This window comes from Pongo abelii, chromosome 4, assembly GCF_028885655.2.
Source record: "Pongo abelii isolate AG06213 chromosome 4, NHGRI_mPonAbe1-v2.0_pri, whole genome shotgun sequence".
NCBI lineage: Eukaryota > Metazoa > Chordata > Mammalia > Primates > Hominidae > Pongo > Pongo abelii.
In genome coordinates, this window is record NC_071989.2 from 9043831 (window position 1) to 9058854 (window position 15024).

At 37.6% G+C, this 15024-nt stretch overlaps 1 long non-coding RNA gene across 1 annotated transcript in view; it reads left to right on the top strand.

The window, feature by feature from the left end:
• The first annotated feature begins 10814 nt into the window (after window positions 1–10814).
• Window positions 10815–15024, top strand: part of LOC129059329 (uncharacterized) — a 66346-nt gene continuing 62136 nt past the window's right edge. The window contains exon 1 of the long non-coding RNA XR_008525134.1: window positions 10815–10970. This is a non-coding gene — a long non-coding RNA (uncharacterized LOC129059329). The remainder of the gene's footprint in view (window positions 10971–15024) is intronic.

Consider the following 15024-nt stretch of genomic DNA (forward strand, 5'->3'; position numbering starts at 1 on the left):
TTACCTCCTTGGTTAAACTTATTTCTAGGTATTTTACTTGTAGCTACTGTAAATGGGGTTGCCTTCTTGATTTCTTTCTTAACTAGTTTATTATTGGTGTATATAAACTCTACTGATTTTTGTAAGTTAATTTTGTATCTTGCAACTCCACTAATTTTCTATCCTGCAATTGCACTAATTTTGTTTATAAGTTTCAAGAGTCTTTTTAGTGGAGTCTTTAGGGATTTTCTAGACATAAGGTCATATCATCTGCAGAGAGATATAGTTTGACTTCCTCTTTTCCAATTTGGATAACTTCTATTTATTTCTCTGCCTAATTGTCTGGCTAGGACTTTGTCTGGCTAGGACCTCCAGTACTATGTTGAGTAGGACTGGTGAAAGCAGTCATCCTCGTCTTGTACCAGTTCTTAGAGGAAAAACTTCCACTTTTAACAATTCAGTATGATGTTAGCTGTGGGTTTGTCATGTATGGTCTTTATTATGTTGAGGTATGTTCCTTCAATTCTTAATCTGTTGAGAGTTTTTATCATGAAGGGATGTTAAATTTAATAAAATTTTATAAAATTTAATACCCCTTTATAACATTTAAATATTATAACATTAACATTTTTGCATATATGGATATGATACATGGTTTTTATCCCTCATTCTGTTGATGTGATGCATCACATTTATTTATCTGCATGTGTTGAACTATCCTTGCATCCCTGGTATAAATCACACTTGATCATGGTATATCATATTTTTCATGTGCTGTTAGATTACTTTGTTAGTATGTTGTTGAGGGATTTCGCATCAATATTCTTCAGAAATATTGCCCTGTAGATTTTTTGTTGTCATTATTGCATTATTGTCTAGCTTTTGTATCATGGTAATAATGGCCTCATAGGATGAGTTAGGAAGAATTCCCTCATCTCCAATTTTTCGGAGCAATTTGAGGAGAATTGATATTAGAAAGCCTGGTAGAATTCAGCAGCAAAGCCATCAGGTCCTACAGTTTTCTTTGTTGGGAAATTTTTTATTACAAATTCAATCTCATTACTTGTTATTGGCCTGTTCAGGTTCTGTATTTCTTCCTAAATCAATCTTGTCAGGGTGTATGTTTACAGGAATTTATCCATTTTTTCTAGTTTTTTTTTTTTTTTTGGTTTGTTGGTATATGGTTGTTCATAATATTCTCTGATGAGCTTTTGTATTTCTGTGGCATCAGTTATAAAATCTCATTTTTATTTCTGATTTTGTTTATTTGGGTCTTCCCTCTTTTTTTAGTTCCTTGAAGTGCACCATGAGATTGTTTATTTGGACTCTACTTTTTTGATGTAGGCTTTTATTGCTATAACCTTTCCTATTAGCATTGCATTTGCTATATTACAATGGTTTTGATACATCTTGTTTCAATTTATATTTGTTTTAATAAATTTTTTAGTTCCTCCTTAATTTTTCCTTGACCCAATGGTTATCAAGAAACTTTTTGTTTAATTTCCATGAATTTGTAGAGTTTCTAAAGTTCCTCTTGTTATTTATTTTTTATTTTACTCATTTGTGATCTGAGAAGAGACTTGATAAGATTTTAATTTTTTTGATTTGTTGAAACTTGTTTTGTGTACTAACATATGACCAATTCTGAAGAATGTTCCATGGGCTGATGAAAATAATATATATTCTGTAACTGGTGGATGAAATGTTCTATAAATGTCTGTTTGATCTATTTGATCTAATGTGTAGTTTAAATCCAATATTTCACTGTTAATTTTCTATCTTGATGATCTGTATAGTGCTGAGATTGGGTTGTCAAAGTGTACAAATGCTATTGTATTGGAGTCTATCACTCTCTTTAGATTAATAATATTTGCTTTATCTATCTGGTTTCTTTGGTGTTAGGTACACATATGTTTAGTATTATTACATTCCCTTGCTAAATTGATCCCTTTGTCTTTATTTAATGACTTTATTTGTCATTTTTTGTTTGTTTGTTTAAGTCTATTTCATTTGATATAAGGATAGCTACTCCTGCTTTGTTTTCTGTTTGTTGGAATATCTTTTACTATAACTAAAATTTCAGTCTATATGTGCCTTTATAGGTAACATGAGTTTCTTTTGGGCATCATATAGTTGGGTCATTTTTTTTTATTCATTTGGCCAATCTGGGTATTTTAAATGGAAATTTAATCCATTTATATTCAAAGTTATTATTAATATGTGAGGATTTATTCCTGTCAGTTTATTAAGTGAATTCTGATTGTTTTGTGTATCCTTTGTTCCTTTCCATCTATCTTATGATTTATCATAGTGATTTAGTGATTTTCCTATAGTGGTAACAATTAAGTCCTCTCTTTTCCTTATTTGTATATTTGCTCTATCAGTGGGTTTTACATTTCATGTATTTTCATGTTCATACTTTAATGTGTTTTCATGTTAATAGATATCATCTCTTTTGCTTTGCATGTAAGACTCCCATAAGCATGTCTTATAGGACTGGTTTGGGGGTGACAAATTCCCTCTGCTTTTTCTGATCTGGAAAACCTTTATTTCTCCTTCATTTTTGAAGGATAACTTGGCCGAATATACTATTCCTGGATGTCAGGTTTTTTTCTTTCAGCATTTACAATATGTCATTTCATTATCTCCTGGCCTGTATGGTTTCTACTGAGAAATGAACTATTAGTTTGATGAAAGCTTCATTAAAAGGGACTAGATGCTTTCTTTTTTTGATGTTTTAGAACTATCTCTTTTTCTTTGGCTTTTGACAGTTTGACTATAATATGCCATGCAGAAGAACTTTTTGCATTGTATCTGTTTGAAGATCTCTGAGCTTCCTATATCTGTATGTCTAAATCTCTTGCTGCCCTTGGAACATTTTCTGCTATTATTTCATTACATGGGTTTTCTAAAACTTTCATTTTATCTTTGCTTTCTGGGAGAATGAAAAATTGAATATTTACTCAATTTATGGTATTCCATATGTCATGTAGGTTTTGTTCATTCTTTTTTATTCTTTCTTCATTACTTTTGTATGCCTGGGTAATTTCAAAAGATCTGTCTTCATGTTACATGATTATTTCTTCTTCTTGAACTAGTCTATTGTTGGATTTCAAGTATATTTTGTATTTTATTCAAAGATTTCTTCAGTTTTATTTTTCTGTATTCTCTTGTATCTGACTGACCTACTTTGATATCATTATTTTTAATTATTTATCTGGGATTTTATAAATTTCTTCTTGATTGGTATCTGTTGCTGGAGAATTATTATGTTCCTCTGGAGGTGCCATATTTCCTTGCTTTTTAGTGTTTTTTGTGTCCATATGTTACAATTATGCATCTGGTGTAACAGAAATCTCTTTTAATTTTTAGAATTTGCTTTCATAGGAGAGGACTTTTTTTCTGAAGATGTAGCTATGGTGTTGGCTGGGCAGAGGACTGTGGTTTTGATTCTGGGTGCATGCAGTAGTTTATTCTTTATTATTTATTTGGCTGTAAACTGCATCAGGGCAGTCTGTGATTTTCTCAGTTGTTGGTGGAAGCTGTAGTGAAGTTTTGCTGGGTACAAGGACAACAGATGAGCTTATCCTCAGACCCCAGTGGTTACAGTGGTGACCCAAGCGTGCTTATCCTTGGGCCTCTAGGTGGCTTGTTCAGGTGCCAGTAGTAGTGGTAACAGTGGTCCAGGCAGATGAGTGGCAGTGGGTGTGGAGTGGGTGACAGTAGTAGCAGTGGTGGGACAAACCTCTGGGTCCAAGTGATCCAGACTGGTGTTGGCCATGGCTGTGATAGGCTGGATGGACAACCCTAAGCCCATGGATGCATGTGAGTAGGTTCCCACTGTAGTGGCAGCAGCAGGTTAGGTGGATCCAACCTCAGCACCCTAGGCAGAGTGCTCATGTGCCAACAGTAGTGGACTGGACTGGGAGAGCCCCAGGCTCCTGGAGAGCATGCCTGGGCACTGGAGGGTCGGGCAGAGCTAGACTTGGCATACTTGTCCTCAGGCTCCCTGGTGGTGGCATACAGGTGCTGGCCGTGGTAGGCACAGGTGGGATAAGCACCCCAGGTCCACAGTGGAATGCTCTGGAGGGGCCTGGAGAGTCTCTGTAGAGGCTGATGTGCTGCAGCCTTGCTATTGCGGAGGGCAGAGTCACTTTCAGTGGCAGCAGCATTAAGTATATAGGTGACTAGGGAGCATGCTGCTTGCTGGCACTTTAGGCTTGGCCACAGCAACTCACAGTGACAGCTGCTGTGGTCAAGGAAGTCTGTCCTTGGAGGCTATGAAAATATTCAGCAGTTTCATTGCTAGGGGCATCAGGGTCTTTGAGGATGGCTCACACTTCAGTGCTGGAGGCAGCAAATAGCTGTGGCAATGGCTGCAGGTGGGAAATTTTAGTGGGGTTTCAGAGATGTGGAGTCAGGGACTGATGGGCTTCCAGGCAGGAGGCAGTCTGGTGGGGGCTGGGCTCTCAATATGGCAACTTGTTGTGGCTGCTTAGAGCTTGGAAGATGTGTGGGATCCAGCATGAGCTCCTTTTCTGGATCAATGCCTCTGTGTGGTCTCCAGGTAGCTTGCTATGCTAGTCTCAAGGCCTGTGATGGCCTAGGGGCTTTCCCATGGATAACATGTGGGAGTTTATGGTGGAAAAGATGAGCACTTGGGGCTATTCAATTACCTTTTCACCACATTGAAGAGCCTCTCCAGACTCTCAGCTAATTGCAAGTTGCCTTGCCTCCCTCTCCTTTCTTGCTTTAGGTGTTTCCTGTCACTTCTCTGTTGAATTCCAGTGATCTCTCTTAGATGATATATCTGAAATGTGATTATCGTCTCACAATTTTGGTTCTTCTTTATGGAAGAAGCAAGTACCAGAAGCCTCTCTAGTAAGCCATCTAGAAGCTGCTACTGCTGTGTCTTTCATCCTTTGTAACCACTATGAGTGAAGGTATAGTGTGAGGGTACAATAAAATCCTGAGCAGATTAAGCCATTTAACTCATTTCTAGATTTCCTTGGAGAGCACAAGCAGGTAAAATGTGTTCAGACTGGTATCAAAGCTCTTATCCCCCAGGCTCCATTACTTTCCACAACATGCCTTTAGCCCTCTGGACCAAATGAAGAACCTGCAATTCTTTCATAACAGTTGATACTGTACGCTTCTCTCTTAACTCATCATGTTTCCCTAGGTAACAATAACAACTTGCACTTGCATAGGTCTATGTTTTTATGCAGTCACCACCTGAACCTTAAGAAATGTCAAGCATATTACTTCTTGCAAAAAAAAAATGGCCAGAATAGCAATTAATGCTATTAAAATATATCTTTACCAAGGATATAGTCATTACTTATCCTTAACAAATGGTAGACTGATAAATATTTAGGACAGGGTGACTATAATTTTACTTATATAAAAACCATAATTCAACATGACCATGTAATTTGATCTGTTCCTAATCATACTTTCTCTGTTATGATTGTTCATAGTATTTCTTTTTAAATCATACTACAAATCAAGTCTCCAAAGAGACTCAAACATTTGAAACCATATCTACTACTATAAAATGACAGCAGTTCTAAATATTCAGGCCCGTAAAAAATAGAGAAGGAAGCGATGATGTGTTACACCCAATTATTCAAAAATTATTCAAAGGCAAAAGCAAGGTGAAATATTAACACTCACACTACAGATCAGATTTCTGTACATTAAACTTCAATATTGCAGATAATCAACACATTTGACTGAAAGTTTGGATAAGAGTTCACCAAAAAAGGAGAATACAAGTTTCCCCAGTCTCAGAAAAAGATAAGAGTGCCCTACAATCATGGCAGGTAACCACCAGGAATAATTTAATCAATGATAACTTAGCTCCATGATATCACTTTTTAAACCCATACAACTAGTGATAGGACACACTTTTGAATCCACTGATTGGCAGCAAAGACATGTCAGTAACAACTCTTCTGAATGCCAGCCAGATCATACCACCACACACACACCTATAATAATAATCACCCAGATAACAGTAACAAATACCTAAATACCTCTACCTCTTGAAGTCCACCAACATCTTAACTATACATTTCTCAGAACTGCATAGAAATCTTGCTCAGTTTGGAGAAGTCGTTTCTGCAAACTTAGTTCTCTGACTAAGGCATACAATGAGTTTAACTTTATTTAGTGGTGACCGCCTCCTTTGACAGTCCAATAAAAAGATCCCAGTAATCAATTTCATGTTTTATAGTGATGATGTTGCTGTCTTTTAAGTATGTAGAAAATAAATGCAGGGAATAGTAGGAAGCATGCCTGCATACTGGCAGATAGATTCATCAAATATTCTAAATTTTATCAAGGGAAAACTTTTCATCATTTAAGAAAAATAAATAGATAAAAAGTTAATTTTATTACAGAAAATTCAGAAGCACTTTCCTTATTTTCTCTTAAAAGAAACACAGCAACAGATGTTTCTTAGATATTCCTACCTTCAGGTAAGCAGGCTAGAGTGCTGTCAGCTGTAAGTTATTTCTTAAATTCTGTCTTGCTCTGCTTTTTGTATTTACATTATCTTTGTGGACTCGGAATTTATCTAACTTCTTTTATAGCTTTGCCTGAGTTCATATGGGAGAGAAACAAATAGTAAACTTTATATGTATAATGCTAATTATGTATAATATGGTATCATATGTTTCAGACTTTTTTTGTAGAATAACCATCTCCTTTTGGATTTGATGAGAACATATAACACCAGCCACCACTCTCCCTGCCACAAGCACAAATTATAAATAGATAACTCATTAAAACTCTTGCAGAACAGAAAATCCAACATGATATTTAGCATTCCTTTAAAGGAAAGAGAGCAAAGGGCCAAGGAACAATCATCTTTTAATTTAGTATTTTAAATACTCTTTGACATTAATCCACTATTGTTTGCAAACTCATACCTGCTTCTATACAACGTGAAAGCAAAAGAAATCATTTCATATTAGAAAGGGAATAAAATTTGATTTCTCCTTTGGTGGTAGAAGAATTGGGGATCATTCAAATGATGCACAAACTATGATGTATTAATACACTCTTACAAGTGGTAATATGGCCATGAACATAAAACATTTCCTTAAATATTATTCAAAGTTAATTTCAATTTTAATAATGGCCATCTGACCTGATGTTTAAATGATTCATAACAACTGATTAAGTGACATGAGAATCATTGAGTTGACATTTCTATATTGCTATAATTTAAGAGTCTGTGCCTTAATAATTTGAAACGTTTCTGTAATATCCTAGTTAACACTTTTTGCTAATGAGATGTTTTCAAATTGCATTATTCCTTTGAGCATATGCATAAATATAGTCTTTCTTTCAATTCTTTATAATAACAATTTGCTTCACCAAAAAAAAGAGGATTAGTTATTCCTAAAACCACAGAAAGAGTAGAAAATGCAAAGTCTAAATTTTTTGAAAAAGACACTGCATAATTCCCAGTTTATTTCAGGTTTACCTTCTTTGAGTCCTCAGATCACGCTGGATGTTGAGTACAAAACTGAGCATGTTCTCCTAGCCTTTAGGATTGATGTAAATATAGGACACACCTTAATGAAGAAATCAACAAACTACCACTGTGTAAGTTACACATTTAAGAGATATTAGTTGCACTTGCTATATCCAGTCAGTACCTTAAGACGAATTAGCACACTCAAATGGGATATTTATAATGGTGTGTGTAAGCTTAAAATAAAACCAAAAGGGATGTTTTAGCACCCAGAGCACAATAAGGGCAATGATCTTTTCTCAACCATGGGCACATGCTAAGGGGAGGGAGCTTCTTTCAAAACTCAAAGAAAGAGTAATTGCTATAGAAAAGGAAAACCCAAAAGAAGTAGCATCCTTACAGGAAGGATCACAGCTCCTATAATCCCATGGTCTAGCCGGCAGGGAACCCCAGGAATAAATACCTAAACCTCATTTTCCTCCCATTGCACAAGCTCAATGGGGAGTTTGGAGAGAGTGAAACCAAATGAAACAGTTCATAAAGGTCATCCTGAGAAGGAAAGCACAGTGAAAAAGGGAGGAAACAGATCTAGGGCAGCAAATTCAACTTGTCCAGCACACATGCCCTGTTGCTTTTCCTTTCTGTGGAAATCCTCTTCAAGGTTTGGATCTGTGTCCCCACAAAACCTCACGTCAAATTGTAATCCCCAGTGTTGGAGGTGGAGGCCGGTAGGAGGTGATTTGATCCTGGGGATGGTTTCTCATGAATGGTTTAGCATCATCCCCTCGGTGCTGTTCTTGTGATAGTGAGTGAATTTCGTGAGATCTGGTTGTTTAAAGGTGTGTGGCAACTCCCCCACCCCTTCCTCCTCCTCCAGACATGTGAAGAGCTGGCTCCCCTTTCATCTTCTGCCATAACTGTGAGTTTCCTAAGACTCCCCCGGCCCCTACTCCAAGCCGAGCAGATGCCAGCATCATGCTTCTTGTACATCCTGCAGAACTGGGAGCCAATTAAACCTCTTTTCTTTATAAATTACCCAGTCTCAGGTATTTCATTAGCAATGTGAGAATGGACTCATAGAAACAGGCAGCAAGGACACCTCCTTTCTACTCAGGCTGTCCTCTTTGAGAGGTTAGCTTCTCTCCCAGCCCCTTACACGACTGCACTGTGGTTGTTTCTCTCTTGGAGACTTGCTCAGTGTGAACTCATCATGAGCAGAGACACTATCTCATTAATTGATGTCTCTCTAGTACATGGCAGGATACCTGGCATTGAAAGTGTATTCTAGCCATGCATCTGTAGTCCTAGCTACTCAGGAGGCTGAGGCTGAAGGATCCCTTAAGCCCAGGAGTTGGAGACCAGCCTCGGCAACATCGCAAGACCATGTCTCAAAAAATAGTGTGTATCAGAAATTTTTATTGATTGAATAACTATTGGAATTACCAATATTTCACTGCAAATTTATAATTTATAATTATATAAATATATGAGATAGAAGGTGTTGTTATAACCTATGAATACAATGTGGAATAATTAAATCAGCCTAGTTAACATATACGTCAACTCCAGTACTTAACATTTTTTATGGTGAGAACATTTGAAATGTACTCTCTTAGCAATTTTGAAATGTATGATTATCCACTATTGACTATATTCATCTTGCTATGCAATAGAACATTTTAAATATTAAAGAATGTTATAAAAATGTCTGATTAAGTGGGGAAGAATAAATACATTGGTATCCACTTCTTCCAGACATACTATTAGAACTGTATTTACTTCAGGCAACAATCTCAATTTTTTTCCTGAGAACAATTTCACAGAGCTTTTGGACTACAGCATTTTCCTGTTATTCATGACTATTATATGTTCTCTGTCAGAGAAAATGTCCTAAGGAGAAACTGATGCATGACAGAGAACTCCAAGCCTCCCATTCTTTCCTAAGCTCTGCCCTCTGCCCCCTTTGTCCTTTGATTCTGCTCTGGTGATGTGCCCCTGACTGATCTCCAAACACAGAGGAAGCTCTTCCAGTGGTCCCCAAATTTGCTCTTGACTCATCTTTCTAAATCAAATTAAAATTAAGGAAGGTTTTAAGTTAACTCCTCCATGCAATGAAGAATCCAAGTATATTTCTTTGTTTTCAACTCTAGCAGTTCTTCCAAATTAAATTATAACCTGTTAGACCCTGGTCTTTCTGGCCATTCTCCTCTCTTCCAGTATTTCTTCCAGGGAATTCCAAATCCTGCACTTCTTCATGCATTCTCTTACCTGTGTATGTCTCAGGAGTTCCCTGCATTACTTGTAGTGGCTTTTTTAAAAATCAAAATATTTGTTCCATACAAATACAGCATGAAGCTCAGCCTATTGCTGTTGTTGAACGAATGTTAAATTGCAGAAGGAATAAGAATTAAATTATGTAAAATCAGCTTTCTTTTTAAATGAACTCATTTAATCCCTAGTCCCACCTGTATAAAATAGACACATTTATTAACCCCATTTTATGAGATGAGATGCTGAATTTAATCAACCAGCTCCTCCTGTTGCATAACCCATATTGGTTTGGCCTGATTGTATCAATCACCAGCAGGAAGATGACCACGTGTGCTTTGTCCTCATCTAGACTCACTCCAATTGCCTAGTCAGGAAAGCTACCCTGTACTGAATAGTAGTGAGGTTAGTGTTGGGGAATAAACAAAAACACAATTTACAGGGTCAGAGCTTAGGGACCAGGAACTTCTGACTGTGGCACAGATCTTCCTGGGCATAGATCCTGGCTTCCTTGGTTATTAACTGTGTCACTTCAGGAATGTTAGTTAACCTTTTAAACCTCAATTTTCTCATCGAAAAGTGTGAATAATAAGGGAATCTGACTCAGGCACGGCATGAGAATTAAATTAGCTCAGGTGAGTTAATATTAACAAATAACCCACAGCTTGGTATACTATAATGTTGAAACCATATTTTATTTACCAAATGCTTATACAACATATATTGTCTCCATCTGTTAAATGCTAAAGTGGAGAGATAGCTTCAGGCTGGTAATAAAGTTCCCCCAACTGTCACATCTTAGGACTCGAAAACATTTATCAAAGGGAAAAGAAAATTTAAAATGAAGGTCTTTGGCAGCCTATTAAAAGACAGGTCGGGAACGTAGTATGTTCTTATGCTATAAAACAGCTTATAGCTCTTTAGCAAATGCTTCCCCTACAAAGGATCTCATTTTATACTTTTATAAACTAGGAAACAGGAGACATTCTCATTTTAAACGAGAAATGCAGTGAATTCCTACCATTCTCTGTTACCTCGGTGTCCATTTTGAGTAGAAGCGTAACATTCTGATGTCAGACGCAGAGCTAATCACCCTCAATACAGATTCCAGGGCTCCATCTCCTCCCAGTTCCTCAGTGTGGTGGATCCAGTATAGTATTGCCTCACACTGTGAGACAGCTACATACATCTTTCTTGACTCACCCTACTGACCTGCACATCCACACAGACTGCACAGGTATGCTTCAGAGACACCCTCTTAGTTGCAGCGTGAATCCACGGGACTCCTCCCTGTTTGCTCTAAACCCACCAATTACAACTTCCCATATGAAACCTATTTGGTATAACTTGCACCCCAGTAGAGGCTTTGGCTCCCAGGTCTGTTGTTTCCTGTCTGCTGCTCCCATCTGCTGATGAAGCATACATGTCCTGATGGCTCTCCCCTTCTCCCTGGCCTTGTGAGGCACACTGTCTTCTTCTCCCTGGGATCTGTAAGTAATAATCTGCTTCTGTTATTTCCTGTGTTTATTGAGTTCTCTCCTGTATTTCTTACTCACCCAAAACACCTGATGCTAACCTCTTTCTCAGTCAGGGCCCTCCTAAACAGTGGCTATCTTGTTAGGAAAAAAACAGAAACAAGTGAGAAACAACCACCAGGGTGTCTGCCAATATAAATAAGCTTGGGGGAAAGGACTGATGCTGCATTCCAAAACAGGGACCCACCAAGTGGGAGGTACCAACTACATTCTTAATACACACAAGTAAGGCACTACCCTATGATAAGGTCTAGTGATCTCTTCATTAATATGCTTTATGCCATTTATGCAGATGGACCTCATTATCTAATTAAGTATCTGTATCTTCTTAGCACTCTAAAATTCTAGAATGATTTTATCAAAGACTTTTTTAAAAAAGATAATTCTTCCAGCACTAGTGAAGAAACTTAGAAACATGATAGAAATATAAATTGAGATAACCTTTCCAAAGGGCAATTTTGCAATCAAATCAAAAGCCTTAAATGTGTCTATAACTTTGACCCAGTAACTTCATTTATGGGAAATATCCTAAGACATACTTACAAAAATATTCATTACAGCCTTATTTGTAATAACACTTGGAAACCACCTAACTTTCCCCAAACACAGATTGTATATCCCTGACATGGAAACTATGAAGCCACTTAACAGGATAAAGAAGAATACCTCAGAGCTCTTGCATGGAATATGCCCACATATAACGTTAAATAAGGGAAAGCAAGTCAAATGATAATCAATCCTACATTATAAAAATATTTGTGTATACCTGATCAAACAAACATCTAATGATAGCAGTCATCTCTGGATGGCCAGTTCACATAGCAAACTGCTTTTTATCTGTATATTAACCATTCTGCCCTTCTTACCTGAACCTTCACCTTGGAATTGCAGGATACCCAGTTACAGAACTAAGTGTCCACCCTCTCTTGCACCTAGGGCTTTAACCAAATGAGAAGGTGCAGAGGTCTGCCAGCAGTTTTTAGGACAGGCCTGCTGCTGTACTGCAGGGACATCCCTACTCATCAACCCCTTTCACCCTCCATCCCTCCTTCCCATTTTGTTTGCAATAATAGAAAAGAGAATCACTCGCAAGAAGAGAAGAGTAGAAAGACTGAAACAGTCTTTGCCCTGGAAGACCTTGGTAAGCCCTGGAATGCCAAATTTCAACTTTCTTATATAAGACACACAGCCTCTTGTGACTAAACCACACTTTTGTGGGTTTCTGTAATCCCCTAATATTCCTGATACAAGCATTTTGATTAATTTTGAAATGTGGACAAGCAAAAAGTTAATTTGAAAGTGCTTTTGTAGCCGGGCACAGTGGCTCACGCCTGTAATCCCAGCACTTTGGGAGGCCGCGGCGGGCGGATCACGAGGTCAGGAGATCGAGACCATCCTGGCTAACATGGTGAAACTCCATCTCTACCAAAAATACAAAAAATTAGCCGGGCGTGGTGGCAGGCACCTGTAGTCCCAGCTACTTGGGAGGCTGAGGCAGGAGAATGGCGTGAACCCGGGAGGCAGAGCTTGCAGTGAGCCAAGATCACGCCACTGCACTCCAGCCTGGGTGACAGAGCGAGACTCTGTCTCAACAAAAAAAAAAAAAAAAAAAGAAAGAAAGAAAATGCTTTTGTAAATATATTTCTGAAATAAAATATTTTAAATCATACAAGCAACAAAAGGACATGTCTGGACCATCCCCATGAGATTAATGATGGATTTGATTGGATCTGGTTTGGTCCAGCCTTACAAGCCAGTCTTTAGATTTATACTTTCTCCCCTTTCTCATATAATGAGTAATACAGATTAAATATTCTCTCCAATTAGACCTTGCTTCAGTCTAGCTTCTTTGCTTCTTTCATTTGTCTATGTTCTTTAATTAGTTCAATTTATTTTTCAAAACACAACCCATGATTCTTACAAAAGCACACACGAGTGCACCTAATTTTTTTCCTGTCTCACTGGAATTGAGTTTCCTGCCATCAACCTGCCTATGTTTTCTCTTTTTCTGGTTCTCTGCACCTGCCTGCTTGTTCTACACACATACTAGAGACTGGACCTTCCTTTCAGGTGAAGAGCTTTCTCTCCTTTACCCTTTCTATTGTATTTGTAAACATGTCACCCCCTTCCCAGATTCCACATTGTCATGTCTTCAATTTTTAAAGTATTTGGTCCAAACAGGGTCCAAATACAGATATAAGGGGGTCATAAATATATTCTAAAAATTAAACTTTGGAAGGTTAGTTTTTAAAATATTTTGTTTACATCAAAACTCTCTGGTTAGGTTTATTTTAACTTTTCAGCACATCTTTTTTTGGCAGAATAGTAGGCTGGAAATAAAAAATACCCTTTTCTGTTAGCTTATTAATTATACTTGCTACTTCCAGGTGTGGTCTCTGTCAACTGTTTAGGAAGCAATATTCATACTCATACGCTCTGAACAATTTTACCGCTTTTCTTGGAAAATAGAGCTATTTGAAGAAATAATGCACAGTTACACCTTTTAAAATCTGGAAAACGTGTTTCCTCAGACTTAAAAACAATAAAAGTTACCTGTGCCCTTGGCTTATTGTCCTACCACACACAGGTCTGATTATGGAGCTCTTCAGCATCCATTCACATTGCCGAGATGGCCTTCCTTAAATCAGCTTGTTTCTTTTTTGATGTTTGCAATTATAGCACGTCTTCCATCAGCACAAACACTGTGGTCAGCTACCTTCAGAAGTTTGGGATGTATGGTTTCTCCCCAGCTCCACTTTACCCTAGGTGGCATCGTCCATCCTGTGCAGCTGGCAATGTCCTTCCCTTTGGATGGACCATGGTAGCCTCCATGCTGCTTAGGGGCTGGAGATGTTCTCTGAGACATTGGAGACCAGGATCTTGTGTTTGTGTTCACTTCATGTTCTGCTGAAGATTCTGACGGAATAAAACTGAACTACCTGGTACTTCAACTCTTTCACAATTCAGATCCCAAATGAGTAAGCGGTGGGCCCTTAGGAGTGTTCTGGGGTGACATCACTAGGAAGATCGTCGGGTTAATGGTTCTTAAAATGTAATTCACTGGTGACTCGCAGGGTGAAAAATATGCTTACAGGATCCTTCCACAGCTCTGCAAGACTCCTAAGAAATTGATAATCTGAAATATTTAAACAGGTATATCTGCCAAGAATTTTCACATAGAAGCTTAATTCAACAAAATAGGCTATAATTTTAAGGTACAAATCAATCATTTCAGGAAGATTGACATTTCTGAAAATTTAGTTTATAATTTAGTAATATAGCTCCAGTTCACATTGATTTTATCTCCTCTTGCCTATTCCACCACATTTGACTTTTTCATTGCTCTTAGGTTTACATAAGTAAAATTAACATATTTTTGATGTACTAAGACGTGTAGAGTCGTGGAACCACCACTTCAATCAAGGATACACAAAAGTTTCATCACTCCCAAAACTCCCTTGGGCTGCCCCTTTGTGGCTACATTCTTTCCCCAAACTTACCCTTGTCAGCCGCTGATCTATTCTCTGTACCTTGGTCTTTTCCTTTTCTAGAATGTCATGTAAATGAAATTATGCAATATGTAAGTTTTGGAAACTGGCTTCATTCACTCAGCAAAAATATTTTGAGATTCATGTTTTGTTGCATGTGTTCATAGTTTGTTCTTTCTTATTAAAAGTCATATTCCATTATGTGGATGTACCACAGCTGGATTCTCCATTCACATATTGATGGGCATTTGAATAGTTTTCAGCTTGA